The 11,078-nt window shown below is 45.8% G+C and overlaps 1 long non-coding RNA gene across 1 annotated transcript; it reads left to right on the top strand.

The window, feature by feature from the left end:
• The first annotated feature begins 2,587 nt into the window (after positions 1–2,587).
• LOC109287242 lies at positions 2,588–7,496 on the top strand. The gene is made up of 3 exons (XR_002094788.1): positions 2,588–2,633; positions 3,050–3,191; positions 7,376–7,496. It is a non-coding gene; the product is annotated as an uncharacterized LOC109287242 (long non-coding RNA).
• The last annotated feature ends 3,582 nt before the right edge of the window (positions 7,497–11,078 follow it).

Raw genomic sequence — 11,078 nt, 5'->3', positions numbered from 1 at the left:
GTCAGAACCCTACTGCTTCCTTTTTTTTTCTTTTACATGGCACTTTATATCAATGAACTCCCTTGCACTGTTTGTTCAATAAAAGCTATCTATCTTTCTAAAAACCAGCTATGTCTTCACTTCTACTTGACCAAAGCCCCACATCATGTCTCCACCTCACCCCAGGAAACCCCAAAAAATTGGGTCAAAGCACTCCCTCCCTCTCAGGCACCCCAAGTCAGGCAAGCACACCACAGAGTTTGATCAAGTGAAGGCTAATGAACTTCATTGCACTAATGTTTAGTAGAGAAGGGAAAGTGAAAAAAGTTAAAAACCCCCAAACACAGGTCACCTACTAATCTATGAATCTATGGAATCTCCAAAGCATTGGTGCAAGCATTTCCCCTTTCCCTCCTCCCCCCACAATGGACTTGTGGATACCTGTGACCTGTGACAATGGTGAACTAGTTCCCAACCAGTGATATTTGGGAACGCGTCAATTGTTCAATGTGTCCACACTCTTAGCTGGAACTTTTCATCAGTAGAACTGCAAGCACTTTACAAAGAAGCCTGTAGCATTCTTACCCATTTTGCAGATTAGAATAGTGTTCTATCACTGAGGCAGGAGCGAGAGAAAATCCTTTTTTCTTCTAGAGATCTGTTGTGCATGCACAGTGGAACGGTACCTCACACAACAGAACTCTAATCCCTGAGTGAGGCCTCAAGGCACTGCTGAAATACAAATCAGTAATATTTCAACATGGCACTGAAAACAGGACAGTTTCTCCAAGGCAATGTGCAGAAAACTGAGAAGCCTTCTTTGCCTATGGTGGGGGAATTGTCATTTTCATTACTAAAATATTTGTTCATTGAATGCAAATAATTATAAATGGAACAAGCCACTGTTTTGATTAAATGCATTGCTGGATTTATTTTCCAGCAAATTGCTGATCATTTGCAATCTTCTACCTTCTATGGGGGGTAATATAAGAAGCACCCTTTTTCCCAAAGGATTGCAGACTTCACTTAGGCCCCTGGTACACATTATATTTCTTGTGCAGTCAAGGTGTTAATCACTCCAGAAATAGCAACTGGCCACACATTCATGGAATTTATGGTGCTGTAAAATTGCAAACCAAGCATAGAGATATTACTTGAAAAATGTGTGACATTTTTGAGGCTGGTTTGTATGGCACCATAAGCTGAACACGTGGTATGCTGTCATCCCAGTGCCGACAATCAGCTGACTATCAGCAGCAGGATCTGGGCAGCACTGAGCCTAGAACTTGACTGGAGGCTGCCCTGGGCTGACTCACTAAAACTCAGCAATTTAAAAAGCCTTGCCCTGCAGGCTCCAAAAGGCCCTTTAAAGTGCCACATTTCAGTGCACCTCAAGAAAATTTCAGATTGTGGGACACAGCTCTCCCCTGCCCGATCCTTAGGATCAGACAGAGGACAGATTGGGTCCAAATTGGGATGGCGCTACTTGGTGCCAAATCCCAACACTTAGCTGAGTGTCGGGATCTTGCACAAGGCAGCCCTGGGGAGAGTGAGGCGAGAGGATTGAGACAGGTTAGGCTAGGCACAGCTTCAGGTCCTGAACTCAGCTGCTCCCTGCTTTATACCTGGAGGATGCTGGGCATGTAGTGGGGGATGAAGGAGTTTCTTCCATCCCCAGCTGCACTCACTGACTTAAAGAGGCACCCACACAACCAGCAGGGATGGAAAATCTCCCTCATCTGCAGTTGCTAGCACCAGACAGTTATTTAAAAGAGTAAGTGCAGCTGGGGGTGGGGCAGCTGCACATGCCCCTTTAAAACAGTACCCAGCAGAAGCATTTGGGGCTGCGGGAGCTTTTTCCATGCCCAGCTGCATGTACTAGTTTAGAGGTGCCTGCACAAGCAGCAGGGGATGGGAAAGCTCCCCTGTCCCCAGCTGGACTATGGGGGCATTGTGAGTCTGGCATCAGGGAGCCTCTCCCCACTGTTAGCAGCTGCATGCCCACCTTTTAACGTTCTGGGGCACTGTGAGCTCAACATCAGGGGAAGGCTTCCTTTTTGTTGGGCTCGCTATGCCTGGGGTCATATAAAAGCTGGTATGCAGCCAGCATGCAGCTGGGAGCCCTAACTGCTTTTCTACATTCCCAGCTACAGAGCAGGCAGCTTCTCACTCTCCACCTGTAGGTGACCTCTCCCCCTAGCCCCCTTGCAGTTGGCAGCTGTGTAGTTGGGGTTTGAGGAATTTAATGTCCCATTCTCCAGAAACACAAATCTATTAATGTCTGATAGCAGCCTGAGAGTGGACAGGAGCATTCTGTCACTGTTAACATGATGTGAATGCCACAGTGCCACTAATTCACACAGCTGGGACATTTTAAGAATGCAGTTTATTCCAAATTATAATCTGTGTGGAAGCCCAGGTCTTATACGTCTGTTACCAGACTGATTGTGCATCAATTCAAGAATGAATATGCACAGTGCCCTAAACTCAAAGACATAGGGTATTTGCCTCCTTGTTCACATGCACAGAAATTATAGGTTGATCACTGAATGCAGGATTGAAAGAGCATTCTGCTTCCTGATGTTTTGGATTAAACTTTTCCTTTCAAGGAAGAAGCAGGGGGACGTTTATTTGCTTTCTCTGGAGCTACTGAGGTAAGTGAACAAGAGGTAGGCATATCTTTTATCATGATCGGTTTTCTTTATCTGTGTCTGGTTTGAGGCCTCTCGGGGAGACATCCATCAACTTGCAGCACTTTGTCTTCTGTTTCTCAGCTTTAGTAAATGACAATTTACCTCAAATGGACCTCAAATACTGTACAGGTGAAGCTAAACCTAATATCTCTGCACAGATCTAAATACTTCCACTTCGTTGCTGTGAGTTTTCTCTAAAGCTTGACATGCTGTGATGTATAACTGTCACTTCCCTGTGATATGAGCAATCACCAAAACACCCTCTGGCTATTGTCAGTCTAGCTTAAAGCACCATGGCAGGTGTGGTCACAGCAGAAAAGTTGTGTCTGTACCACTGTTAAAGAAAGAAATAATTTTCTTCCCCTTCTACCTACCAGGTAAGAAAAAGGAAAGGCCCATAAAGGGACTGCAATAAGTCTGCTGGAGATGTCTTTGCAGCCTCTTTCTCCTCCCCAGACTGGAATGTGCTTAAGCTCCTTTGGTCTGCTTATTTCTTTTCTCTGGCAGCCCTTGGGGCAGGTACCTAATAACTTATAACAAACGTTATTTATGGGCTCAGAATTCCAAGAACAGGCCTTTACAAATATGCTATATGCTACATTCTGCACCTTCCCCACTGGCTCCTAAACATGTTAGACCACCGTGCTCAGGCTTCCTTGGGTTTTGCTTTAAGCCAAATCCAATTCTCCTGATATTTCCACAGGAGCTGAGTACTGTAATAAACAAAAGCATACCTGTGTGTACCTGTGTGTCTTGCTGCTCAAATAGGTGCCATAGACTCTATACCTTTTGCAGGTCATGAAGATGCTTTCTTAGCTGGCAGGATACAGGTTTGTGCTTTAGGAGGAGGAGAATGTAAATTTTGCCTTGTGGTCATACTGCTTCAAATGCATCAAAGTTGCAACAATGAAATCTTAAATTATGTATAAGCTTGTGGTGCTAGGAAGAGATTTCTTTCAGTCTGCCCTAGTCCTTCTCTCAGGCAGAACATGATCTTCAGCAATTCTACACTCAGTTCAGACAAAGGGCTTCTCTGGATACCACTTCAAAATCTGTTTATACGGAGATTAAAGGCAAACTTTTATTCAAGGAACACTTTTGGACACTATGATAGACAGTCTCTATCTAATATTAGAACAAGCAGAAAATCCCCTCCTCCCTCCCCCATGGGTATTAAGCCTTGTTTTTTAAAAGCAGGATGACAAAGTTAGGGGGTTAGGGACAAACATTACACACAAACCAGTTTAAGTGATCAGAAACTGGTTTAACCGTGTAACAGAACAGATGTTCAGTGCACATAAACCAGTTTGAGAATGGCAGAAACTGGTTTGAGTTAACCCTGGATGAATTTAGTATCAGACTTAACTGATTTGGCTCAAAACAGTTTATGCAATGTCTGTCTCAGACCCCTTGCTGGTATAAGATAAACCAGACACCCCCAGCATCCTGGCATGCTCTCTGGGCTGGGCAGGCTCTCTGCTCCACAGCAGGGTTGGCCCCTCCCCTCTGCTCCCTGGCTGGAGCTCCAGAGACTGTGGGCTGCTTCCCCATTCCGCTCACCACTCCTTGTTAAGCAGGAATCTCCCCCACCCCTCTACCTTGCAGAGAGGTGTCTGTGTATTAGCTAGCTGACCACATGCTGGCTATGGTCATACTGAATCAACAGGTAGAATCAACAGGCAGAATCAGCAAATAGCTGGTGATGTCCTTCTGTTGTTTTCTTAATTGGGTGATGGGCTAATCAGAGGTCCTGGGAACCTAGCCACATTCCCCCCAGATCCATGCTGTGGAAGGAAGGGAGGGCTGCTCTAGCGCCCCCTGGCTTCTAGCCTGAGCCACTGCAGACATGTGCCTGCATTTCTAGGATGTCTGTCCAATTACAAAACTGATTTAGCCTAGCCAAGTTAAACTAACCTGCAAAGATTTAATCAATTCAGACTCAGGCTTTTTGAATGTCTGTCCCTAGCCCTTGGGATCAGGAGAGTAGCGAAAGCACCAATATTCTGAGAGGAATAGTTCCTCATGGCCTGCTGGGAAGGAGGACGTATTGAGGTCTTAGGAGATTTAGTCTCTCTGTTCTATAGCACGTTTAATCCCTTGTGATTCCAAAACTCTTTACAACTCCTGGTTCAAAGACAGCAGGTTTTTAAGCAAGATATCAATACCAGTCAATAGTTTATGACAGGAAGCAAAGAACATAATATCCATTTGAAACTCCAGAACACATTCAGATGGGCTGAGATGGAATTTGTCCAAGATGCCAAAGTAAAGATCTGTGCTATTACAATAAATGCCATCAGGCCTTTATGGTTACAAGTGCATTCAAACTGTATGTTTGCATAAAAAAACCTTTTCTGGTGTAAGTAATTTTACACCAGAAAACAGCATTTTCTCTGGAGTAAATGCTGTGTGTCCTGTGTCTACTCCACTTTCCTTCTAAAGTCAATGGGTATCTTTACATGTGCTCCAGGGTGTGGGGGTAGGGGTGGTGCTTTAATTAGAACAGCTCCCAAGAGCTCTTGGGAGCTGTTCTAACTAAAGCACCCACATTATTCAAAATAGTAGCAGGGGCATTTTAACTAAAACTCACTAAAGTTTTAACTAGAGCTTTGATGAGCTTTAGTTAAAGTACCGCCACTGCAATTTTGAATACATGAGACATGGAGGCTGCTGGAGAATGCTAATTAGCACACTCCAGCAGACTCAATAGAGACTCAGTAGAGTCTTCTCCTATGCATGCTAATTAGCATGCATCAGAGCAGGTGTTGGGCATCTGCGTAGGTGTCCAATGTGCTGTGTGTCTGGACTCACAGAAGGATGGCTGTTTACTACCAACACCAATTCCTAGAGCAGGGGCAGGCAATTATTTTGGGTGGAGGGCCACTTACCAAGTTTTGGCAAGCCATCGAGGGCTGCAAGGGTATCTCTGCCCCTTCCCCCTCCCCCCACCTATCCGCTGACTGCTCCAGTGCCACATGGTTCCTGGCTACAGCACCAGGACCACAGGAGCCAACCCACCCTGGCCCTGAGGGCTAGGGTGATCATCCACGGTCCTCCCCTGCCTCCCTCCCCCACCCCTATTTTTATCTGAGTTTCCCTCCGGACAGGCAGAGGCTTCCAGCTGGTGGGGGGCGGGACACAGGGCCAGGCTGGCCTTGTTGTTGCGGCTGCTTAGTCCTGCTGCTGGCTCCCCCTGGGTCCTACTGCCGCTGTCTCCTGTTGTATTTGACAGGCAGCCAGGGGCAGATAAATATTAATTTTCTAAATTTTTAGGGGCCCCACAGGCTGTATTTTGCCCACCCCTGTCCTAGAGTGATCAGCTTTGTTAATCTCCCATCGAAGTACTAACTTATCTCACCCACACACGCCTGGCTTGTATAACCTGACTTGATCACAGCAGATGCTTTCATTACAACACTGTAGACCCCCAAGTTGCAGATAAATATAGGGGGTAAGACTGTAGCACTTACAGAATTCAGTGAGAATTTTATCAAAGATTTCAGTTAGGCCAGGACTTAGATCCAGATATTCTGGTCTCTGGCAAAGCCACATTGAGTGCAATGGCACTAGGAATTCCTCCCCTCCCTAGTGAATTTTGGAACACTTCTCTGAACCTCCAAGTCTTTTAAGGTTAATGTGGTACTGATCCTGAAAAGCAGCAATCTTTGGCCTAATATGAAGCAAGGCTCTGGCATCTGTAGATTTCAAACACTGGTAGAAAAGGTGGGAGCTGCTGACTTCAGACAAGATTCCAAAGCTCTTGGAATTGTTTACAGTAGAGTCCCATCCAATAAAGATTCATTTAAAGAACACAGAGAGAGAGAACAAAAACAAAATACCTAGAGATGCTGACTTACCCTCTTCAGTCGTCCTCCCTCACTGATAATTAATCATCTCCCCCCACCCCACCTTTGAGCCCAACAGACCAGATATGTTGCATTCCTCATCTTTAGTGTTAGGAAGGGGTTTGCTTTTTTGCATGCCATTCACAGGATTCAGAGGGCCTTTGCACTGAGGTGAGGGTGAGGGATGCATATTTCATTCACCAGAACATATTGTTTAATAAAATAAATGCTCTGAGCTGGAGTCTTCACCCCACCCAAGCTCTGCTCAGACACAGTGGAGTGTACAGCTGCAGAGGGCTGTGCCTCATTCTGTACCACAGCCTCAGTCGCACAGCGTGGAGTTAGCAAACTAGAGAATTCAGGTATAAATATACTGGTCTGTTATCTGCAAATTGCATCATTGGATGTAAATGTGTCTCATTCCTGTAGAACTGAAATCCCTGGGAGTCACTAAAAACTAGCTAGGGTGGAATCAGAAGGAATTACATTTTAAACAAGATAGGCACTCACCTTTATGGTCTGCTTATTTGTGTGAACCTAACTACCCTACAAAATATCACATTTAGAAATATGGTTGTGGTCAAATCCTGTTACAAAGGTTTATCTTTCCATCTGTAGACAGATGAATTATGTAAGAGAATGAGGTTATATCCTGAGGGGACATGTATTCTAAGGCCTCTTTGTATTGCTCTGGGTAGTGTAAATTGGCCTGAAAGTGAATGCAAATGCAATTGAGGAACAGGTGTTTATTGAGGTTAAAACTGATCCTCTGGGCCCCCAAATCTACCAACATATCTAACACCATGTTCTCAGTGAAAGATAGGAGATATGGATATGTAGATCTGCTTTCTATTACAGAGTTTATCAGCTGTGTCCCTTCCCCTGAACCCCATTTTGAAGTGGCATCAAGACTTTACAAGCTGATGTAATTCAACAGCTGCATGGACCGGCAGGGTGATTTTAAAAGATGTATTACCCACAGTGCAAAAGAAAAGAGGAATCTGAAGCTCATGGGGAAAGTTTCAATGACTTCAGTGGGTTTTGGATAAGGCTGTACAAAATTTCGCCAGGTGTTTTGTTTTGACGCTGTTTCAACTCGTTTTGAGCTTGAAACAGCGAACTTGAAACAAAACAAAAGGCTTCAAAACAGCCTTGAAACAAAATGAGGGCAGTCAAAACATTTCAAAAGTTTCAAAACATTTCAAGTTTCAAAGCTGGGCTTGCTTACAGGGAAACAGAAACTAAGGAGAGGGAGGGCGGAAGGACTGCTCTGATATTGACATCTGCAGCTGGCCGGTGACTGTGATCCTTCCCTGAGGTCCCTTCCAATCCCAGTGCTCTGGGGGAGGGATGGAAAAACAGCTGCCTCTTAACACACACACACAGTCACATGTTATGAATTCTGCTTGTCAGCAGCTTGAGGTGCAGTTTCCCAGAAACCCCTGCACCTATCCTCCTTGAAGCCTGGCAGGCATTGTGGCCTCAGCAGAGGCTGCCATCCCTGTAGTTTTTGCCCCCCTGTGCCTTCACACTTACAAGTAACACAAGTTTTGCTTCCAAGATTTTGAGGTGCAATTTCCCAGACACCCCTGCACCTATCTCCTTGAAATTTGGCAAGCTTCATGCCTTCAAAATGGGCTACCATCCCCACTGTTTTCATCCAAATCTGCCAAGAAATGACAAAGTTATAGGAAGTTTCATGCTTCCCCATTATAGCCCATGGGCAAAACATCGAAACAGCATCAAAACAGTGAAACAGTTTTGATGAAATGAAACGGAACAGAACTTTGAAACTAAATGAAACTTGAAACAAAACACTGTCCCATCAAAACAAAACAGTGCTGTTTTGCACAGCCCTAGTTTTGGATCAGGTTCCAAGAATCTGAGAGCTGGGTTAGATCATAATGCTCTGTCCACTAGATTATATACAATTTTGGTGTATAACTAATGCACAGACATAAGTAGGCCCTTGGCCAATCTAGAAAGGATCAAGCTGTTATCAGTTCACCATTTGCACATGTACTGGTGGTTGGGCTAAGAATGGCTACAAGCGTTACTGCCAGCGTGAGAATTTACTAGTCTCCTTTAGTTTGGATAATAAGGTTGGAGTTAGAGTCTTGGTTTTGAACCCAAAAGTAACTCGCTTTATTGCTCCTGATGCACGTGTTTGGTTTTTATTAGAACTTGGGTATCTGCTTGTATGAAGCCAATGATTTATTGGAAATTAACACCTGATTGAATTTAATGTGTGACCCACTTCCCCTGCTCAAGAACAAATTAGTCTTCCATTGATTGTGTATTATGACTGCTACTGAGGAGTAGTTGTTCATGTGCAGGCACAATGCACTCTTCTGCTCTATAAAATCAGACCTGCTCCAAAGTCTGTAACTATCTTGCCCTGTTGGGATGGCCTAAAAAGGAGCTATAACCTCTGAAACTGCTGACAGTTCTTATTCATCTCAAGTGATAGAAGTCAGTGGTTCTGGAGCAGAAGGTTATCAGGATGTGTTCTGTTCCCCATACTGCACAGTAGATTCTGGTGTCTGTGTAAATGAAAATGCAGTCACAAATCATTGCAAAGAGATAAGTATGGTCAGAGGAGACAGGAAGTGATTTTGTTACCATGGAACTTGAATGTAACACACTAAATTCATCTCTGATATAATTATTTGACAATCAAAAGAGTTTGGACAAAATTTTTGTTATGTGGTGGTCACATTCTCCCGTATATGAGCAAATACAGTAATGCCCACATCTAAACAGAGTGAGAAAAAAGGTCATTGGAGCAATTAACTCAGTTTAAGTAAATAGGGTGCTTAAGTCCAACTTGTGTAGTATTCTACTAATATGCTGAAATCTGCCTATACTTACTGATCAGTTTTGTTTACCATTTTCATTAGCATATTTTGAAAGAAGAATGAAGGGACCCCCAGACTCCAGGCTTACACTCCACAAGGTCTGTGAGGTAACAGCTTACCTGCTGGAAGACAACACCATACCATCAATCCTATCCTTTGACAACTTTAATCTCTTTCTGGCCACTTAGGCAGGGAAATTCAACAAAAGCTGAAGAACTGACGAATTGATCTGTATACCAGAAACAGTCAGGCAGCCTTGTGTTGCCTACCAGTTACAGCTATTGAGATCTGGCTGTAAATTGCCATGTCCACTTAGATAGCACTTTCCATAAGCCTCTTTAGAATTAATAATTACATCATCTGCCCCAAGTCAAAGTCTATAACAAAGTTGAGAGGAGCACCCATTTCTCTTGACTCCTAGCTCTCTGCTTTAGCTACAAGACTCTCTTCTTTTGTCACAAGCTGTACAAAATATGTAGAGAGATGGTTTCTTCCATCTACCCCCCTCCCCCTACACTCCACCCCAAACAACGCTCTTATATAAATCTACCTTGGGAACCTGCAGCAGATAGGATAAGAAGTTATGGACTCAGGTATTGTTGGTCATGGTGAATGCTGTACAGAAGAAGTGAGTTTAAAACAGGGATGGGCAAATTACAGCCCACAGGCCAGATTCGGCCCACCAGGCACATTCATCCAGTCCCTCGGCAACCCCCAACAAATTGTGCCCTGCTCAACTCTTCCACCCACAAGGGTGGGAGCGAGGCGCCTACACCTGCCCCCAACATATTCTATTATTCCTTGTTCCTGCCCTCATGGACAGAAGCGTGGACCCTGCTAGCACAAGGGAGGGCTCCTGCTTCAGGCTTCCCCAGCATCATGCTCCCTCTGAGCAGCAGGTAGGGAAGTTGTGGGAGGGGGCAGGGCTGCAGCTGGGTGGGACTGCAGAGTGTGGGGCTGGCTGCAGTGCTGAGTCCTTGCCCAGGGGGGTGGCAGCAGTGTGGAGCTCAGGTGGGCAGGGCGTGGATGTGAGGAAGGAAGGGTTGGGGACCCCTCCCACAACCCCCCCCTGCATTGGCACACAGCCGTGACAGGCAGCAGGGGGTGGCAGCAGCAGCAGGGGGAGCAGGGAGCCCTCTGCTCGGCGCTGGTGCCTGGCTCCGGCCAGCGCTGTGAGGCAGACAGCACCCGCCAGGTGGTTTGTTTCTCCATGTGGTCCCTGCACTCATGGGGCACAAGAGGGAAGCCCCACACACTGGAGTGGGGTGGGGAAAGCAGTGGCTCCAGTGCCTGGGGCTTCCCTCCTGTGCCCCACAAGTGCAGGAAGTGCCTGGGGAAACAAACAGCCTAGTGTGGGCTGCGCTTCTCACTGCAACGTGCAGTGCTAGCCAGAGCCAGGTACCAGTGCCCCCACCCACCCAGTGCTGCACCATGGGGGCACACCCCACAAACCACCCCTCCAGTGTTGCCTGCGTTGCTTGCAGGAGAGGACAGTGTGTTCCAGAGCCACACACCCACATGCCACAAACACTACACAACCCAACAATATACCCTGTCCCCCCACACACAGCCACACCCCTCGCAAACTGCCCCCCCACACCCCACCACACACACCCACATGTACCCCCACCATACACACCCACCCACCATACACACACATCCCCTACCCATCTTCAATGTCTCTCCTCCCCTTGTCCCTTTTG

Source organism: Gavialis gangeticus, unplaced genomic scaffold (assembly GCF_001723915.1).
Source record: "Gavialis gangeticus isolate Ggan-Ray unplaced genomic scaffold, GavGan_comp1, whole genome shotgun sequence".
Taxonomy (NCBI): Eukaryota; Metazoa; Chordata; order Crocodylia; family Gavialidae; genus Gavialis; species Gavialis gangeticus.
Note: the sequence above shows the minus strand (reverse complement) of the source record. Positions and strands in the feature narration are given on the sequence as shown.